Genomic DNA, 20,477 nt, shown 5'->3' on the forward strand with positions numbered 1-20,477 from the left:
CGTGTTCAAATAGTGCCACAGGATCATTTGCAACCACCTTGGAGAGGATACAGGACTTCGGTGTTGCATCTTGTCCTGTTGGGTACACTGGTCTAACACTGGCGGCAACTGGATGCAGCTTAGATCAGAAAGATACTCCAGACCTTGAAGTTAGTTCAATCAGGTTTATTGAACTAATAGCACAGTTAGCACAGTTCTCTGTGAGTTCGACACTCTGCTAACTTAAGTGTGGTTACTCTATCTGACTGAACCAGACTAGCTCTTAGCCACGTGGTGGAGATGTGAGATTGTAACAACACCCTTGACTGACTCTCTAGATGTTCATCAGTGGAAAGAGGCAGAGTGTGAGTGCCTCATGTCTTTTATAGTCAGATCCCACCCCTGAGTGGCCTGCCTGCTTATTGGTCATGTCCTGTTCTCTGTGTCCATTAGCTGCTTGTCTGTATATCATTATTTGTGTGTCTGCATATCATGACTTTTTTTTATGTTTGGATGACATATGTGAACGTATTTACAAGAATAGGCCAATATTAACATATATACATGCAGTGGATGTGAACATACATACATGTGGAGCTGTCTAATGCGAGAACACAGAACATAGCAAACAGAACAAATGTTCATAAGTCCAGTCTCTGTGGCTTGCGTCTGATCCTTGTCGACCGCCGGAGAGGTGGTGGTGGGGCGACAGCACCTTGATGGGCGGGATTGAAGCCTGACTGGTGGCCTCATGAGTCGAGGTATCAGGAGGTGGCAAAACAACAGAAGGAAACGGAGAAGAATGTGTTTGCGGGCAGGCAACTTTGGGCAGTGCCCGTCTGTTTCGTCGCACAACAGAACCATCAGCCAGATGCACGACATACGAGCGGGGTGCAGCCTGTCGAACAACGACAGCTGGAGCTGACCAGCCTCCATCAGGGATCTTGACCCAAACACTGTCTGACGGGGATAACACAGGCAAATCAGTGGCATGAGCATCATAGCCCTGTTTTTGCCAGTCTCGGAGTTGCTGCACCTTCTGCAGCACCGGGAGGTGATCCAGGTTGGGCACATGTATGGCTGGAAGTGTCGTTCGCAGGTCCCTGTTCATCAGGAGTTGAGCCGGCGACATGCCAGTGGACAGTGGGGTCGCCCTTTACGCAAGCAGCGCAAAGTGAATGTCAGACACAGAATCAGCGGCCGTGCAGATGAGCTGCTTCACTATGTGCACCCCTTTCTCAACTTTTCCATTTGACTGCGGATAGTGTGGGCTGGAAGTGACATGTTTGAACTGATACGACTGGGCAAACAGAGACCATTCATGGCTGCTGAAGCACAGGCCAATGTCACTCATGACAGTAAGTGGGATACCATGCCTGGAGAACGTCTCCTTGCAGGGCTTGATGACGGTCCGAGATGTGAGGTCTGAGAGCTTCACAACTTCAGGGTAATTGGAAAAGTAATCAATGATTAATACGTAATCACGACCATTTGCATGAAAGAGGTCAATGCCAACCTTGGACCACGGAGAGGTTTCGATTTCATGCTGCTGAAGTGTCTCATTACTCTGCGCTGGCTGGAAGCGTTGACAGGTCGCACAGTTAAGGACCATGTTCGCGATGTCCTGGCTGATCCCAGGCCAGTTGACAGCCTGCCTGGCTCTGCGTCTGCACTTTTCCACATCCAGGTGGCCCTCATGGATTTGACGGAGCACCAAGCTCTGGAAACTGTGTGAGATTACAATCCGGTCCAGTTTGAGGAAGATACCATCAACCACCGTCAGGTCGTCCTTTACATTGAGAAATTGAGGGCACTGCCTTTCTGCCAGCCATTGGCTAGGTCTTGCATAACACGCTGCAAGAGGGGGTCTTTGGCTGTCACCTCATGGATAAAAATCACCTTCTCATCAGATGCCGGGAGGCTGCTGGCACACAGTTGCACCTGTGACTCAACCTGTGACTCAATTTGCTGGATTACGTTCAGTGGTTCACTTGGCACGGTGATGGAGCGGGACAGTGTATCGGCAATGATGAGCTCCTTGCCAAGAGTGTAGACCAGGTCAAAGTCGTACCTTCTGAGTTTGAGGAGGATGCGCTGCAACTGAGGGATCATGTCATTAAGGTGCTTGTGGATAATGTGGATCAGGGGCCTGTGATCCGTCTCGACTGTGAAGGTCGGCAGGCCGTAGACATAGTCGTGAAATTTGAGAATTCCAGTGAGAAGGGCCAGGCATTCCTTCTCGATTTGTGCATACCTTTGTTCGGTTGGCGTCATTGCCCTTGATGCGTAGGCAACCGGTGCCCAGGAGGAAGTGTCATCGCGTTGCAGCAGGACCGCATCGATGCCATCCAGGCTCGCATCTGTTGAGATTTCCGTTTCCATGACTGGGTCGAAAAATGCCAATACGGGTGCAGTGGTAAGCTTGGCTTTCAGCTCCAAGCACTCTGCCTGATGGGCCGCCTTCAACTCGAAGACAATGGACTTCTTCACTAGGTTTCGTAGGGCCGTGGTGTGTGAGACCATGTATGGGATGAACTTGCCCAGAAAATTGACCATGTCCAGGAAGCGCAATACCGCCTTCTTGTCTTCCGGGACCTTCATGGCTGCGATGGCCTTGACCTTGTCTGTGTCGGGGCACACACCCTGCTGAGAGATCTGGTCACCGAGGAACTTGAGTGTCGACGTGCCAAAGCAACATTTGGCCTTGTTCAGCTTCAGGTCATTGGCGTGGACACGGCAGAATACTTGCTGGAAACGGGAAACATGCTCCTCAGGGGTCGTGGACCATATGATGACGTTGTCCACATACACACAAACCCCTTCGATGCCCTCCATCATCTGCTCCATGATGCGATGAAATATCTCCGATGCCGAGACAATGCCAAACGGCATACGGTTATAGCAGTACCTGCCAAATAGTGTGTTGAAGGTGCAAAGATTCTGCTGGACTCATCCAGCTGAATTTGCCAGAATCCATGTGACGGATCTAGCTTTGTGAAAAACCGTGCATGTGCCATCTCACTGGTGCGTTCCTCCCGCTTTGGGATGGGGTAGTGCTCACGCATTATATTCTGGTTGAGATCCTTGGGATCAATGCAGATGCGCAGGTCTCCAGAGGGTTTTTTAACCACCACCATTGAGCTGGCCCAGTCAGTCGGTTCGGTTACCCTGGAAATGATCCCCTGCTGCTGCAGCTCCTTGAGCTGTTCCTTCAGGCGCTCCTTCAGCGGAGCCGGGACGCGGTGTGGTGCATGGACCACTGGCTTGGCATCAGGTCGCAGTAGGATCTTGTACCGATATGTCAAAGTGCCCATCCCGTCAAACACATCTGGATACTGAGCGAGGATGTCGTCAATGCCAGCTTGAAGGTCCGCGTTAGAGGATGTCGTTGAATAAACCGCTGCACCAGGTTTAGCTTTTTGCAGGCATGCCACGGCCAGTATGGATGCCCTGTCCGGCTTGACGATTTCAAACCTTAGCCATGCATGGGTACTCCAGCTGGGGACGATTAGATGGCAGGACCCCAATGCCGTGATGGCTTTATCGTTATAGTCCAGGAGCTGGCAGGCTGCTGGAAGGACCTTGGGGGGCTTCCTGATGCGTTTGAAGTCTGCCTGTGAGAGGGGGTTGGCATAAGCACCTGTGTCCAGCTTGAACTGGATGGAGCAGCGGTTGACCTACATTACCGCATGCCATTCGTCCTCCGAATTCACAGCGAGGATAGACTGAATGCGAAATGAGTTAGGTGTGGCATGTTCACGTGTGGAAATGATGCCCACTCGGTAGGCAGACTCCAGGCACTCGTTCTCTGGTTCCGTTGTGCTGCCAGGATCAGAACCCTGTAATCATCGTGTCACATTCTGGACGCGCTGTCGTTGGAATTGGGAGCGCTGGCCTCTGACTGGTGATGCAGATCTGCACAAGGCTGCATAGTGTCCAGGCTTCCCGCAGTTTAAACATCGCCTGCCTCTTGCAGCGCAGTGTCCCTTTAAGTAGGCGTTGCCACAGTTCGGGCACGTCATGATGTCGGCGTTCTGACGCAGTGTACGTCGTCGCACATGCGCAGTACGGTCGGCAGACGTCTGCACCTGCGCAGTGTGGGTGTCGGCCGCTTCGTTATCCTCTTCGCATTGCACATGTGTGGAGCTCCGGGAAAAGCGCGCGAGATGGCCGCTGTCTTCAATGCTGAGGCGCTGCATCCAGGAGATGGCCTGTACACTCGCTGCCTTGTGGGAGGCAAGTTTCTCATTTTCAGCCGATTTGTATCAGGAATACCGATTTTTTGCATGCTCATGCACTGTACATGTTTCAATCGTGACTGGCAGGGTCATATTCGGGATTTTTAAGAGCGGCTCTCTCAGAGGATCAAAGTGAACTCCAAAAACGATTTGGTCTCTGATCATGGAGTCAGCAATCTCACCAAAGTTGCAGGACAGCGCTAGCAGGCGGAGTCTAGTTAAGAAGGCAGTGAAAGATTAATCTTTACCTTGAAGACGTGTTTGAATATGTAGCGCTCGAAGATTTTATTGGTGTCCACTTCACAGTGACTATCGAACTTGTCCAGGATGGTCTGAAACTTTGTCTTGTCCTGGCCTTCGGTGAAGTTAAATGAGTTGAAGAGTTCAATGGCTCGATCACCCGCTGTTGAGAGGAGAAGCGCGATCTTCCTTGCATCGGACGCACCCTCGAGGTTTGAGGCTCCGATGTACAGAAGAAACTTTTGCTTGAATATCCGCCAGTTGGCACTGAGATTGCCAGAGGTCCTGAGATGATGAGGAGCCTAAATCGTCTCCATGGTGCCGGGATACATTTGCTGGTCGTCGCGGAACGGACTGAGGTAAGCCACCTTAAATTTGTGGTCTTCTGGTATCATGTCGTGTTAGGTACACTGGCCTAACAGTGGCTGCAACTGGATGCAGCTTAGATCAGAAAGATACTCCAGACCTTGAAGTTAGTTCAATCAGGTTTATTGAACTAATAGCACAGTTAGCACAGTTCTCTGTGAGTTCGACTCTCTGCTAACTTAAGTGTGGTTACCCTGTCTGACTGAACCAGACTAGCTCTTAGCCACGTGGTGGAGGTGTGAGATTGTAGCAACACTCTTGATTGACTCTCTAGATGTTCATCAGTGGAAAGAGGCGGAGTGTGAGTGCCTCGTGTCTTTTATAGTCGGATCCCATCCCCGAGTGTCCTGCCTGCTTATTGGTCATGTCCTGTTCTCTGTGTCCATTAGCTGCTTGTCTGTATATCATTATGTGTGTGTCTGCATATCATGACACATCTGACCCAAAACACAGAACTTCCGACAGTGCAGCACTCCATCTGTACTGCACTAGACTATCAGACCGAGATTATCTCTAGCATAACACTTGAGGAGATCTATAGGTCAGTGAACCCTCTTACATTCCTAACTCTCAAGGTTTGGCCTGGACCCGTCTAGGTGGGGAAAACATTGATTCCTCACACCTATTGGGCGTGATTCTCCGCTCCCCACGCCGGGTGGGAGAATCGCGGGAGGGCTGGGCAACTCATTTCACGCCCCCCTGGCATCCCCCCGCGATTCTCCCACCCCCCGCTCGGAAGAATCGCCGCTCGACGTTTTTCACGGCGACCGGCGATTCTCCGGCCCGGATGGGCCGAGCGGCCTGCCGTTCGCGACCGGTTGATGACGGCGGCAACCACAACTGGTCGCTGCCGTCGTTAACATGGGTGCCAAAGGCCCGTTTGAAGCTTGTGGGGGGGCGGAGAGGGGAGTGAGCACCACGGCCGTGCTCGGGAGGGGACTGGCCCGTGATCTGTGCCCACCGATCATCGGGCTGGCGTCTCAAAGCGACACACTCTTTCCCCTCCGCCTCCCCGCAAGATCAAGCCGCCACGTCTTGCGGGGCAGCGGAGGGGAAGACGGCCACTGTACATGCGCGGGTTTGAGCCGTCAGCCGTCGTGACATCAGCCGCGCATGCGCGGGTTGGAGCCGGCCAACCTGCGCATGCGCGGCTGACGTCACATGGGAGCCGCCGTCGCGTCACTCTCGACGCGCCACCTTGACGCAAGCGTCAAGGCCCGGCGCCCGAGAATAACGGAGCGCCGCTCCTAGCCCCCCGGGTGGGGGTGAATAAGGTGAGAGGAGCGGCCTCCGAGGCCGTCGTGAAACTCGGCTGAGTTCACGACGGCCTTCCCGATTTTTCCCGGGAGCGAAGAATTCCGCCCATTCTGTTTGATAGTTTATTGCAAAGTCGATAATCTCACAAAAATCGGTAGCTGCTCCTGTTAAGTTAAATAATCAGTACCCACAAACATTGTTTATCATTGATAAACATAAATACTCTGCTCCATTTTAAGCGAGCCCAGTATTGTACTCACAAATGCTGTTACTGTAACTTCTGAGCTTTATTCACACTGTTAAACCCTGAAGAGTTGCTGATCTTTCTTTCAGATTTCTTTAGCTTAGTCATCCAACCCCATTATTAAATTTATTGTCTGAGGAGCTCAGCACTTGCAGTGCTGCTACTGCTCAATATACGCTTCTTTAATTTAAAAAAACACAAAAATCACACCCGTGATCATGATTGCCGCAACCCCCCTCCCACTTTTGATTTTACATATTGCAACAATCCTGGATCATGGGTAGACCATTAACATATGAAGGTGTTTCAATGGAAATATTCTGATTTATCACATCATCAAGCTTTGCACTACTGTAACACATCTTCGGGATTAGCATTTGCTTGGAATGTGAGGGCATATCCAGACACTGTGATTCTATACCTGTAAGTGTTATTTACAGTTATGTTGCAGTTCAAAATGGTTGAGACACATCTTTTAAATATTGGATAGATGCCTGGCTTAATTACCCCTGTTTTCTGTTGACTAGCACATTGATAAGGTCACTCATGTTGTCTATGCCAGGTCTTCAAAGTTTCTTTTAGGCCCAGTTCTAATGTTCTGTGGAATGGTGGGAGGCAAAGTTTGGCCAATTTAATTTATGAAAATTGTCCATCACAAATGGTCTTTTGCAGTAGCTTCTTTTGCGCGTGTAAAGTATGGCCTCTTAAAGTGTTCTTGTTGAAGGACTGACTACACATGCAACCTTCTGACTCAAAGGCTGGAGTGCTTCCAAGGGTGCCACAGCCGACATGAAGTATAAGAAAATACTACACATAAATTCTGATGAAAGGTTACAGACCTGAACTATTAATTCAGCTTCTCTCTCTCTAGATGCTACTAAACCCACTGAATGTTTCTGGCATCTTTTATTTTTATTGCTATACTCAAAGAGTTTTGTATGCATAAAATTGCCAGAACTAAATTTACATTTATGAACACAAGACAAAGTTCAGAATCCAGCAATGCAGATAATATATTGCTTATCTGCATTTTTACAGTTCAATTCCAGGAACACTTTGGCACCACACTTTGTTAATTTTCTCAAAAAAGAACATCAACAAATATGAACACTAGGAAGAGAACATGGAATGTTAAAGCACAGAAACAAGACGTGACCCACTTAAAGAATAAGGACTGGCATCTTTTACAACCTTAGGCTTTCCCAAATTGCTTTAGAGCTGGTTAAGTACTTTTGAAGTGAAGTCACTGTTGTAATGGAAACCAAATCCGTGATCTTGCTTGTCCCCCACAGCATAATCATCTTTTCAAGCAGCTATCTAAATAGATTTTACGGGTCCTGCTTCAACTACAGTTTGAGGCACAGAGTTCCAAAGCCTGGCCGCCACCCTCCGTGTAAAAAAACATTTCTAACCTCTCCCCTTTAATTATGTTTGTGATTAACTTAAACTTTTACCCTCCTATCACTTTGCTGACCAATCAAAACAATATGTGACTAGCTAATCTTACTCTTTATACTGTCTAGTTACTCCTTAGCATTCCGAGCCCTCGGAAGCACGGTAGCATTGTGGATAGCGCAATCGCTTCACAGCTCCAGGGTCCCAGGTTCGATTCCGGCTTGGGTCACTGTCTGTGCGGAGTCTGCACATCCTCCCCGTGTGTGCGTGGGTTTCCTCCAGGTGCTCTGGTTTCCTCCCACAGTCCAAAGATGTGCAGGTTAGGTGGATTGGCCATGATGAAATTGGCCTTACTGTCCAAAATTGCCCTTAGTGTTGGGTGGGGTTATGGGGATAGGGTGGAGATGTTGACCTTGGGTAGGATGCTCTTTCCAAAAGCCGGTGCAGACTCGATGGGTTGAATGGCCTCCTTCTGCACTGTAAATTCTATGATCTAAAACAAAGGCCCTAATTACTCCCTCAATCTTAATCTTCATCCCTAGTAACAGTCCAGTGAATCAATGTTACGCTTTTTCTATAGCTTTAATATTCTTTTCATATCCTTCCTATAATGGGAATATGCAATTTTTTAACAGCTAACCCTGTGTTTGCACACGTTCAACATTGCTTTGATGAAAGGTCATCAATCTAAACAGTTAACACTGTTCCACTCCACAGATGCTGCCTGACTTGTTGAGTATTTCCAGCATTTTCCAATTTTTCAACATTTTTTCTTGCTTTTGTATTCTGTGCTTCTAGCTAGAAAGCTGGAATTAATGTTTGGTCTATTTATATCATATCTACCTGTAATCTGTTGTAGGTTATCGGATACAGGTTGGTAGATCTTAATGAAGTCTTCATATTCTTACGTAGGTTAACTGTATGTATTTCTTAACTGCAAGAACAAAAAGGGTTCAAGCTGGGAGTTGTCTCTAGGCTTGCTTGTGCATGCAGCTCTGCCCAACACTAGACCGATCCATAGGGTGCAAGTCATTGTGTTGTTACATTACTGTATGGGCAGTATTGTACTCAGTCCCACTTTAACCCTACATGTGCCAGATCCTGATACTACACTGCCCCCAAGTCTTTATCCAATGTTTTTCACGTTAGTCTAATTTACCACGTGTATTTACATCATTTTTACTACCCATCCCCCACTTCAAGTCTCTGAGTTCATAGGTTCAGGCAGTCTAGAGGTTCCATATCTCATTCACACTACTGTTGGAGGACTGGTAGGCTCCGTCATTGCATACAAACTTTGCTGATTTGGAAGTCGTTCTGGCATCTGGGTATGTTGTTTTCCTCTTTTTCCATTCCTTTATGACCTTGCTCTATCATAAGGTCAGAAATGGGGATGCTCGCTGATGATTGCACAATGTTCAGCACCATGCTAGACAATGACAATATTCACAGGAGAGATTCCAATCATCTCCCCTTGATGTTTCTTGGCATTACCATTGCTAATCCCACACCATCAACATTTTGGGTGTTATCATTGACCAGAATGAACTGGATGAGCTAAATCAATATTGTGGCTACAGGAGCAGGTCAGGAGCAGAGAATCCTGTGGAGAATAACTCACCAGACTCCCAAAAGCCTATCCACCATCTACAAAGCACAAGTCAATAGCGTGATGAAATATTCTCAAATTTCCCGGATGAGCACAGCTCCAATAAAACCCTAGAAGCTCAAAACCATCCAGACCAAAGCAGTCCGTTTAATTCTCATCCCATCCACCACCTTCACCCTCCACTACCAACACACAATGGCAGCAATGTGTGCCCTTTAGAAGATGCACTGCAGCAACTCACAAGGCTCCTTTGACAGCACCTTTTAAAACCATGAATACTACCACCTGGAAGGACAAGAGCAGCAGATGCATGGGAACACCACTTCCTGCAAGTTCCCCTGAAGCCACTCACCATCTTGACTTGGAAATATATCACCATTCCTTCACTGTTGCTGGGTCAAAATCTTGGGATTCTCTTACAAACAGCATATGGTTTGCCGTTCAAGAAGGCAGCTCATCATCATTTTAAAGGGACAATTAAGGAATTCTGGCCTAGCCAACAATGCTCGCATTCCATGAAAGAATCAAAAAAAAGGGTGGAGGCCAGCGAAGATTAAATAACAAAAGCGTTCATAATGCATCAGCTAAGGAGAGTGGTAATGGATATTGTAAAGAAGCAAAGCTTGTGTCCAAATGAGGCATGAATTGATACATTAAAAACAATAGAATACAACATGAAACAATAAAGAAAGAAACAAGATGAAGACTGACCCAACGAACCAAATAAAGAAAAAAACAAAAGAAAATGGAGGCAGAAATTATGATCCAAATTTGTTGAACGCAGTGTTGAGTCCAGGAGTCTGTAGAGTGCTGAGTCAAAAGATACAGTGCTGTTCCTCAAGCTAAATAAACAGAGGATAAAGTTTTCAGCAGCAGTTGGAATACGCACAAGCGGAAGTGGGCTCCATGATGGAAAATAATTTTCCTCTTTCAGCAGAGAAAGTAAAGGAAAAAATTGCAGTATTACGAAGAAAGAGCAGGTAAGTGGGGTAAGTTGGATATCCCTTCCAAGAAACTAACCAGGCTGGGGTGAACAACCTACTTTTATGCCAGATGATTCAGTGATCCTTTGGAAGTGAAAACTTTTTCACGTTGAAGAGAACATAGAACATAGAACAGTACAGCACAGAACAGGCCCTTCGGCCCTCAATGTTGTGCCGAGCCATGATCACCCTACTCAAACCCACGTATCCACCCTATACCCATAACCCAACAACCCCCCCCCCCCTTAACCTTACTTTTATTAGGACACTACGGGCAATTTAGCATGGCCAATCCACCTAACCCGCACATCTTTGGACTGTGGGAGGAAACCGGAGCACCCGGAGGAAACCCACGCACACACGGGGAGGACGTGCAGACTCCACACAGACAGTGACCCAGCCGGGAATCGAACCTGGGACCCTGGAGCTGTGAAGCATTTATGCTAACCACCATGCTACCCTGCTGCCCCTGAACATGAAGTGGAAACTTGATTTGGGGTCAAATCGGAGGCCAATGTTATGATGCTAGGATTGGGACAGTTTCTGGGGAAGCAGATGGAATCCAAACTAGGTATGGAATTTGTCACAGAGTCAAGAATATAGGTGGAATGCTCCTGCCCTTGATGGTTTTGGTGCTGGGTAAGAGCAGAGAATCTAACAGGAGTCAACAAGTCAGAAACCTGCCAGCGTTGCAATTCTCACATTGCAGGTTAATGGCGGGTCAGTCTTCCCATTGGCTGGTGTCGTGAACACCATTTGCATTTATTTGTATTTCATGAGTGCTCGCTAAATCAGCTGCTCGCTGACATCCCATTAGGCCTTCCAATCTTGCGCCACGCTAGCGTGAAATTATGTCGGTCTAAAACCCGATTGATAAAGATTGGCGTGCACAGAGGGGCCCTCAGTTCACAACAGACTTTGGGGTGAGTGCAACAACTTCCTGACATAGTGCTGTGCTACTCCAGGTGCTCTGTTCACCACTCTGGCGGGGCAGACCGGCTCCTGCCCTCCATCTCCATGCCGAGCTGGTCTTCATAGACAGCACTATGCTGCTGGGTCCATGGACTCTCTTGTGTCACTGTCTCGGATAAGTACTGTACCTGGGATTGGGGAGTACAGGGGTCTCCTCACCCCCCCCCCCCCCCCCCCCACCGAACCGATGCCACACACTAATGTCTATCTCGACAGCACTGTGCTACTCATCTACCCATCACAATTAAAGTTTAAAGTTCAACTGTGGGTAGCAAGCGAGGTAAGGTTGGTGTGAGAGGGGGGAAGGGAGCTCGCAACTGAACACACCTATGCATATTTAATGAGGTTGCAAGTGTAGAATCTGATGCCGGACCCCGCCATTCTGACCATCGGGAAAGGTGATGCCAGAGACCTCTGTCACCACATGTACTCTCAAAATGAGAATTCCGCCCAAATGCTTCAGTCTTCCCAACATTTGGCTGAAGAAAATTACAACTCATCCTAGACTGGATGTTGGACGATTAGTTGGATTTTTACTGAGTCGACAGACTCTAGAGGCCTTTAAAAGTGGCAACGCAAACCAGATTTCAGGATTCCCAACCCCTATTCCCAGGTTTCCAATTTTCACTCGGGCCTTTAAGGGCGCAGGGCTGGTTCAGGTCAAAAGCCCACACTCTGCACTTCCATCCTGACTGGCTCCATTGCGGGGATAGGCCTGTCCTGGTCCTTCATCATTTTCATAGACGTGTCCCAGGATTTCAATGAGTTGCAGTTTGTAGACCAGAACCTTAGAGGTGTCATGAAACATAGCCTTTTGGAAGATAAGTTCAAAAGTTCATCCTCATGCACCACATACCAAGGTATGCCTCCAGATTACTGTTTTGGCCCCTATGCCTCCATTCTAATGTATGCCTCCCCCCAACCTCTGTCATGGCACCTCATAACCCTCTATGCCAAGCCATTCCATGCCCATTCACCCATGATAAACTCTATAGAATCAATTAACTCCATATTCACCGCAGAACGTGTAAATAAAGCTTTTCAAAAAGCATTCATCCATTGATCATGTTCCATTTTTAAAATCTTTCTATACTACAGGCCAATAAAAGTGTCAGTCATCCCGACCTTTTAAAGTAGCAGCAGTAGAAACTGGAAGCACTTGAAAACTCTCTGTATTGTACAATTGACAATACAGATCGGAGAGTCTGAGCTCTCCCTGGGGCTCAATGGGTTTAGCATTCTAATGGATAACTGGGCTCTCAGCCAAGGATACATAATGATGTTTGGCTGAGAAAACAGAAATCCATTAGCCTCTGGAAACACCGTGTCTCAACACCCAGCAGCCCCTGTGGCAGTCTCCAAAGCATTTCTCAGGTTGGCTCGCCCAACTGCAGCCCACACTCCACCTCTCCTCCACCCTCTCCTTCCCCCCCCCCCCCCCCCCCTCCATACCCACCGCAATGAAAATTCAATTTTTGCAGGCACTTTCTCCTGAGGCGGGTGGACAGGCAGAGCCAGGAATTCTCCTGACTCCTGCAAACTGACAACACAAAGGCTGCAAAGGAGTCAAGAGAAATGCTTGAGAGGCCAACCTCAGTGTCACTGGAATATACATGGAATCTATGGATGTACATTTTCTTGTGCAGTGTAACAGTTTTGGATTGGATTGGATTGGATTTGTTTATTGTCATGTGTACCGAGGTACAGTGAAAAGTATTTTTCTGCAAGCAGCTCAACAGATTATTCAGTACATGGAAGAAAAGGGAATTAAACATAATTCAAGAAAATACATAATAGGGCAACACAAGATATACAATGTAACGACATAAGCATTGGCATCGGATGAAGCATACAGGGTGTAGTGTTAATGAGGTCAGTCAATAAATATGAGGGTCATTTAGGAGTCTGGTGACAGTGGGGAAGAAGCTGTTTCTTAGTCTGTTCGTGCGTGTTCTCAGACTTCTGTATCTCCTGCCCGATGGAAGAAGTTGGAAAAGTGAGTAAGCCGGGTGGGAGGGATCCTTGGTTATGCTGCCCGCTTTCCCCCATTTTTCCAGGTGATTTGCAAACAAAATGAAGGTTTAATTTTTTTAATAAGCTTACAATATCCAATTCTTTCTTCCAATTGAGGGGCAATTTAGCGTGACCAATTCACTTACCCTGCACATCTTTTTGGGGTGTGGGGGTGAGACCCATGCAGACAAGGGGAGAATGTGTAAACTCCATAAGGACAGTGACCCGGGGCCAGAGAAGATTTAAATGTAAATCCTTTTTCAGGTAAAGGTTCAAATGCTTCGTTTTTACTGGGGAGTGAAATATTAGTTGATAAAGAGAAAGCAATCACGCCAAATGCTGCTTTCTTTTTCATAGTGGAATCAGTAACATCATGACAAAAACATATTTATTTTTCTCAGTATAGCTGTTGAATGGTGTCTTTGATTAGCCCATCACAGTTTGTCTTTCCAAATGAATTCCAAACAATATGAAATCAAAGAAGCCTTTATAACTGAAGTTTAATATCAAAACTATTCAACTTTCTTTATTTCAGAGAACCAAAGGCAGAATGTTACTGTGGTGATATTCTTCTTCAGATTTAGATATAAGATTCAATGATGCAGCTGTGCTACCTATTTCACAAGACCTAACTTCCAAATGTTGCCTCTCCACATGTTGTCAAACCCTATAACATTTTCCCTATTCGCAGGGTTGTCAAATACCAAAAACCCTTCCTCCACAAATGCCGGGAATTTTAGGATCTACTCCTCCTCATGCATTAAAATCTCAACATATTCACGTTTATATTGCTGCCAAAAATAAAGGTCTCTCCCCCATCTCAGTGCTACCAAGGCCTCTTCTTTGGTGTGGAATATCAACATTTTGACAAAATAATAAGCTCGCCCCTTTTCCAGTACTGCCCTATACCAAAATCACCCCCCCACCCTGCCGCATCCTCTCCCCCCCCCCCCATGTTGCCACGTCCTCCAACTTACTGTGAGCAATACTGCAAGAGATCTAGCAATATGGGGCGGGATTCTCTGACCCCCCGCCAGGTGGGAGAATCGCCGGGGGTCAGCGTGAATCCCGCACCTGCCGTCCTCCTATTTCCCCCGCCCCCCCCCAAAAACTGCACCGGCATGAGTCGCGCCGCCCGCCTCGGAGAATGGTGGGGTCCGGCGCGACTCAATGGGCCCTGGGGCTGACTGAAATCTCTGGCCCGCAATGGGCCGAAGTCCCGCCCGTCTGTTGCCGGTCCCGCCGGCGTAAATTAGAGGCGTAAATTACCAGCGTGACCTGGCGGCGCCAGCGGGCTCCGGGGTTCTTTGGGGGGTGCGGGGGGATCTGGCCCTGGGAGGTGCCCCCACGGCGGCCGGGGCCCACCGATCTGCGTGCGGGCCTGTGCCATGGGGGGCACTCTATTGTTCCGCACCCGAGGTTGTGGTCCTCTGCCATTCCCGGTGCGGAAGCAAAACCCTCTGCGCATGCGCGGGGGTGACACCAGCATGCGCTGGTGCTCCCGCGCATGCACCGACTCGCGCCGGCCTGTGGAGGCCCTACGGCGCCAGTTGGCGTGGCACCAAGCCCCTTCCCCACCAGCTGGCGGGGCGCCAACCACTCCGGGGCGGGCCTAGCCCCTGAAGGTGTGGAGGATTCCGCACCTTTGGGGCAACCTGACGCCGGAGTGGTTCACGCCACTCCGTCCCGCCGGGACCACCCGCCCCGCCAGGTAGGGGAGAATCCCGCCCATCGTAAAAATAGCGCATCAAAAATGTATTACAGTCCATCACTATTCTTGGACACAATGTAAACTTTCGGGATGAAAATACCTATTGACACATAATCGCGCCCGAGATGACCTAACTTTTCAAATATTTTTTTTTTCTTTTAAAAAATGTTTCCAATTAAGAGGCAATTTAGCTAATCCACATATCCTGCACATCTTTGGATTGTAGGGGTGAGATCCACGCATACACGGGGAGAATGTGCAAACTCCATACAGACAGTGACCCGGGGCCGGGATCAAACCCGGGTCTCCGGCACCGTGAGGCAGCAATGCTAACCACTGCGCCACCATGCCACCCCTAACCTTTCAAACATTACAATAAAATGCAAGAAAGTGAGAGCACTGACCTGCAACTTAAAAAGCAATTAAACTCTGTTCTCACTCGATGTTTGTTCAACAATAATTACACTTAGTTGCCTTAAAAGGTTAAAGCAACAGCAGAATGCATCAGAATAATACATTGTGCATTTTCCGCTTGTCCTTCACAAACAACAAGCTAACCAAATAGCCATGAGCAATGTTAGGGAAGATATCATTGTAGAAAATGTCATATGATTCTGAATTCTAGACGTTTTTGTTGAATTCTATCTTCACTTACGCACTCAGTATGTTATTGGAAGTGGCGCATTAATACCATGTAAATACATGACACTTTCTGACAATAGTCTATGGGTCGTAATCAGAAGGTCATTCTCTGGTTAATATTTTTTCTCCCTGACCTGGGAGACACACAGACCAATTATAAGACAACTGAGATAATCTAATGTAAGATCTGAGTGATTGGCGACCACCAGTTTTGAACAACAGCAAACTATTAGAATAACTATAACTATATATATAGAGTGCCAGAATGTGCTACGGACCTCTACAGCTCCAGGTTCAATTCTGCCGTGAAAACCCGGATTCAGTGCTCTGGATCCACGCACTATGGCCTGACTGGCCGATCAGGAGGTATGATCCTTCAAAACCTTGCCCCCTAAGAGGCGCCGGGTCATGTTGGTAAATGTGTATGCCCAAATTGGGATGATGTGGGTTTTATGAGAGGGTTGCTGGCAGCAATCCTGGATTTGGCCATGCACCAGTTGATCATGGGAGGAGATTTTAAATGTGTCGCAGAGCCGATGGTGGATAGGTCGAGCCCCAGGTTGATGGGTAAGGTACAAATGGCAAGGGAGCTGTGTGGGTTTATGGAGAGGATGGGTATGGTGGATCCATTTTGCTTTGTCAAAGAGTCATTGGACTCAAAACGTTAGCTCTTTTCTCTCCCTAAGATGCTGCCAGACCTGCTGAGATTTTTCAGCATTTTCTCTTTCGTTACAGATTCCAGCAATTTGCTTTTATTTAATATAAGACGATTGTTGAATGTAGTGATGAACATGGCGGGGGCTTTGCTACCGGAGGTGGTGGTGTCCATGGATGCGGAGAAAGCATTTGATCGGATGGAGTAGCGGTACTTGTTCGAGGTTTTGGGAAGGTTTGGGTTTGGGCCGAGATTTGTGGTATGGGTGCGGTTGCTGTATGTGGCACCAAGAGAGAGTGTGAGGACAAATGATAAGAGCTCACAAAGCTTTGACTTACACAGGGGTATGAGACAGGGTTGCCCGCTGTTGCTGTTTTTGTTTACGTTGGTCATAGAGCCGTTGGCGATGGCTTTTAGGGGACGGCGGATTGGCAGGGGATTATGAGGGGACAGAGGCAACATTGGGTGTCGCTCTATGCTGGTCACCTGTTGCTGTATGTTTCAAATCCGCTGGAGAGTATGGGAAGGATTATGGGCCTGCTGGGGAGGTTTGGAGGGTTCTGGGGTATAAACTGCATGTAGGAAAAAGCAAGGTTTTCCCGCTGAAAGAGCTGGGTTGGCGGGCTAATTTAGGGGGAATGCCATTTGCTGTAGCGAGGGGTAGGTTCAGGTATTTGGGGATTCAGGTAGCGTGTGAATGGATGGGGCTCCATAAGTGAAACTTAATGAAGCTGATGAAGGAGGCCAAGGGGAATGTTAGGAGGTGGGATACACTGCAGTTGACATTTTAAAAAAACTTCGCCCACTTTAAGGGGTCCAGTACTACAACCCCCCTCTCTTAAGTCCCTTACTTGAACATACTACAAAAAGTTAACCTATTTACAAGGCAATGCCAATAATAAATATTTTTAACACAGTTCATTATAAACTCAGTCTATCTGGGGACTTCCTCTTCCTCTAGAAGTAGCTCAACAGGTTGCGTCTCAACATTGAGGTCATCTCGGTTGGATTTACCAAAATGTGACTTTCCTCTTGCAAGGGTGCAGTTGTGCCCCTTACTTCCTCTGTTCTCACTAGAACAGTACTTGGTCCTTTTTCCGAAGAAATATTTTATTTCTGATGCATTCTTTGTGGCTAATGCTTTGTTAATAGCCTTTACTATATCTGCTACTAGATGTAACCCTTGTGCATCTATTTTCTAACCTAGATAAGCCACCTCATTTGCTTGAAAGGTGAATTTCACTCTCTTTAACCGCACTCCGGCATTCTGGAATCTTTTCAAAACATCCTCCAGATTGGATAAAAGCTCTTCCTCTGTGACTCCCGTTATCCACATGCCATCTAAGTAAGCAACTACTTTTGGTAAATCTTGCAGCAGACTCTCAGCAGTACGTTGAAAAATGGCACAAGTTGACGAGACCCCCATAAGGTAATCACGTATACTGACATAGCCCCTTGTGCATATTTGTTAAAAATTTTAAGCGCCCACTTTTTTTCCAATTAAGGGGTAATTTAGCGTGGCCAATCCACCTACCTGCACATCTTTGGGTTGTAGGGGTGAGACCTCTGTGCATGTGTTATGAGATTATTCATCAAGGCCTTGCCTCCTCAACCTTGCTCCATACTTGAGATGTGGTGTGGTGGCCCTCAGGTTAAATCACCTCCAGTCAGTTCTCTCTCACAAATGGGGAGAGCAGCCTATGGTTATCTGGACTGCGGAAACTCTCATATTCATTTCATTATGTATAACAGTGTAAAAGTACATAGAACAGTACAGCACAGAACAGGCCCTTCAGCCCTCGATGTTGTGCCGAGCTTTGTCCGAAACCAAGATCAAGCTATCCCACTCCCTGTCATTCTGGTGTGCTCCATGTGCCTATCCAATAACCGCTTGAAAGTTCCTAAAGTGTCCGACTCTACTATCACAGCAGGCAGTCGATTCCACACCCTAACCACTCTCTCAGTAAAGAACCTACCTCGGACATCCCTCCTGTATCTCCCACCCTGGACCTTATAGTTATGCCCCCTTGTAACAGGTACATCCACATGAGGAAATAGTCTCTGAACGTCCACTCTATCTATACCCCTCATCATCTTATAAACCTCTATTAAGTCGCTGCTCCTCCTCCGCTCCGTACTTTTTGAAGAATTCTTCTGGAGTTAGACCTAAGTCTCTTAAAAACAGAGGGAAACTATCCCGATACATATTCTCATTTTGTCTTTCCTGAGAGAAGTCTTCTGATTCTCCCATTAAAGAAATCTTGAGTGGGATTCTCTGCCGTCGAGGTTCTCAGTTTTGCTGGTGTCCGGGGCTTTCCCGATGGCGTGGGGCTGCCCCACAATAGGAAACCCCATTGACCGGTCGGTATAACGAAGAATCCCGCCGGCGAGTCAGAGCAGAAATATGGTGCGGCGGGGTGGAGAATCCAGCCCCTTATGATTTCTGCCTGTGGGTGTAATGTCCATGGCCCCAAATCATTGTTTTGATTGCTGTTACCACCACTGTTACCATGGTTTGTGGATTGGTTACCACTCTTTGGATACACCTTTGAGTACCTTGTGGCCTATTCTGTTGAAGATAATGTTAAGGTTAAGGGGGGGGGGGTTGTTGGGTTACGGGTATAGGGTGGATACATGGGTTTGAGTCGGGTGATCATTGCTCGGCACAACATCGAGGGCCGAAGGGCCTGTTCTGTGCTGTACTGTTCTATGTTCTATGTTGAAGATAGTGCTGTCTTACCTTCTTCAGAGTTGGCAACTAGCACGGATTTTCTGTACTTTATACGGAAAATCCGTTTGACTATGGAAGTATGCTTTCTCTCATTGCAATAAGGAAAAGGAGACAGCTGATTTGCATGCCACCTCCCGAAATGCGCTATTTGGTTTCCTTGGCGACAGGGCCCCGCGCAGAGGTCCTGCCCACTCTCCTCTCCGCCCCGCACACTAACAGCGCATGCGTGACTGACAATCATATGCTGTTAGTGTACAGGGTGGAGGGGAGAGGGGGCGGGGCCCTGTTGATAAGGAAACCAATACACACCCTGATGCATCATGTGTGAGACCACGCGAAGGTCAGGATCACCTACCTTTGCGTGGTCTCTGAGGCATCGAGGTGCCTGGATTTTATCGGGATTTTAAAAATTACGTGGAGGGAGGGTGGACTACAGTAAGTAGGCTCAACACTCAACATTTTTGTAGACCACTGTTATGTATTTAAATAAAATAAAGTGCTGGAAATACTCAGGTCAGGCAGCATCAATGGGGACAGAAGCAGAGTTAACATTTCAGAATTCTTGAAAGGTCATTGATCTGAAATTTTAGCTCTACTTCCCTCTTTCTATACTGATGGAGTGCAGCCGATAATACAGTGCACATTATTAAGTTTCAGCAGGAATCAGTTCATAAATCCTTGTTTTACTTGTGGAAACTGCGCTTTATGTTGTGAGCATGAAACAAAAATGCTGAAAAAGTAAACCTGAATCATCATGCATCTATTTAACCATACCTTCTGCTTTCTACTGTTTGTGGTCATTCTTTTCTTTTACCATTACTATCATAAACTCGAATTTGAACATCAAATCTGTTAGTACCACTTGATGAAAATATTTGTTGAAAGAATGCACTGGATTTCTTTTGTCTATATACAGTTTCCTGTAAGAATTCAATTAAGTTAATCAAGCGTTCAGAGCAATTTTGAACTTCATGTAAAAAGGCGAATGTTTTGGTCACATTTTTCATTCTTAGATTTACTGAATGTTTGAAACTTAATTTGAAAACACCCACTCATGATGATGTACATGTATGAAGCATTGGATTTGCATTTTCCATTTGTGTTTTAGATTTGTACAATAAAGGTATGAAGCTATACTTCAGATTGGTGTGGATTTTTTCTTTGAAATGAAAATCCGGATTTTACTGCCAAAATACTGATTTCTGTTGGGAAAGGTTGGCAGCTCTGCTTCTTATGCTGACACTGACATTACATTGCCTACAGCGGAGCAGCCTCACGCTGAGGCAAATGTGAAAATGTTACCTACAGAAAGCGAAGGTAGTACCCTAGGTATAGTAGGGAATTTGTATTTTCTTCGTATCCCATCCATGTCTATGGGATTTTCATCTTCCTTCTTCCCGTCTTCCAGATTTATTCAAATCTCAAATATTGAATACCTTTTT

This window comes from Scyliorhinus canicula, chromosome 3, assembly GCF_902713615.1.
Source record: "Scyliorhinus canicula chromosome 3, sScyCan1.1, whole genome shotgun sequence".
NCBI lineage: Eukaryota > Metazoa > Chordata > Chondrichthyes > Carcharhiniformes > Scyliorhinidae > Scyliorhinus > Scyliorhinus canicula.